Consider the following 1,573-nt stretch of genomic DNA (forward strand, 5'->3'; position numbering starts at 1 on the left):
TCAATCCATCTTGTTGAGGGTCTTCTTTTTCGCTGATCCTTTACTTTACCAAGCATGTGTTGTCCTCTTCCAGAGACTGATCCCTCCTAATAGCATGTCCAAAGTACGTGAGATGAAGTCTCCCCATTCTTACTTCCAAGGAGCATTCTGGCTGTACTTCTTTTAAGACAGAGGTGTTTACTCTTCTGGCAGTCCATGGAATATTCAGTATTCTTCACCAATATAATTCAAATGCATTAATTTTTCTTCAGTCTTCCTTATTCATTGTCCAACTTTTACACACATATGAGGTGAATACCACAGTTTGGGTCACGTACACCTTAGTCTTCAAAGTGATAGCTTCACTTTTCAACACTTGAAAGAGGCTTTTTGCAGTGGATTTGCCCAAAGTAATACATCATTTGATTTTTTGACTGCTGCTTCCATGGGTGCTGATTGTGGATCCAAGTAAAATAAAATCCTTCATAACTTCTTATGTTCTCCATTTATCATGATATTGCTTATTAGCTTATTGTTTTCATTATGTTGAGGTGTACTGCCAAAAAAAAAAAACAAAACAAAAAAATCCACCGCCATTGAGTCCATTCCTACTCACAGAGACCCTATAGGACAGAGTAGAACCACCCCATAGGATTTCCAAGGCTTTAATCTTTACAAATGCAGGCTGCCACATCTTTCTCCCACAGAGAGGCTGATCAGTTTGAACCAAGCATTTAACCACTGTGCTACCTGGGCTTTGTGAGATGCACTGCAATTATCCTAAATTTAAGCTTGCTCTAATGTTCTCTATTTCCTTCTTTCACCATTGAAGGAGGTTGATCTTTTTTGACTGCTCTAAAGCTACAACCCTTGGAGCACTCCAAGGATACAATAAGTTCACCTCCAAAGATGATTGTTCACAAACCCAAAATATCTCCCAGTACTCAGATTAAAGCTGTTTCCACACCACCACTGTCTAAACTAGCTATATATTTTTCATTATTAATTGTTTATACTCCTCTATAGTTCTGATCATTGATTGAAATTTGCCTTTTCTCACCATCTATATCCTAACTGTTATTTCTAATTATATAAATATATCAGAGAATGGAAGACACCCATTGGAAAGCCTTCTCCTCTCAAGGCTGAACTGGGTGCCACTCCCACGAAAACTTGCTGTAGTCTCTGTATCTGCTACTCCTGCCAGAGCATTTGTAACCATTGCCATCCAGTTCATTCCGACTCACGGTGGTGTCATTTCTATCACAGCAGAACTGTGCTCCATAGGATTTTCAATGGCTGATTTTTCAAAAGTACATCTCCAGGTATTTCTTCCAAGGTACCTCTGGGTGGACTCACACCACTAACATTTTGGCTAGTAGGCAAGCTGTTAACCGTTTGTACCACCCTGGACTACAGAGGATTTTTCTGTAGCCCTGTGTGTTTTGATCCTTGCTTCTCTGTCACTCTCCCAACTTGATGTGAGAATTCTTCACTAAAGATTTCATCTTTTCATGTCTTAGAAATTTCCCATTGTTTAGGTTACTTTTAAGGAGTCCTGGTGGTGCAGTGGTTAAGAGCTCGGCTGCCAACC

The sequence above is a fragment of the Trichechus manatus genome, unplaced genomic scaffold, assembly GCF_000243295.1.
Source record: "Trichechus manatus latirostris isolate Lorelei unplaced genomic scaffold, TriManLat1.0 scaffold00158, whole genome shotgun sequence".
NCBI classification, from domain to species: domain Eukaryota; kingdom Metazoa; phylum Chordata; class Mammalia; order Sirenia; family Trichechidae; genus Trichechus; species Trichechus manatus.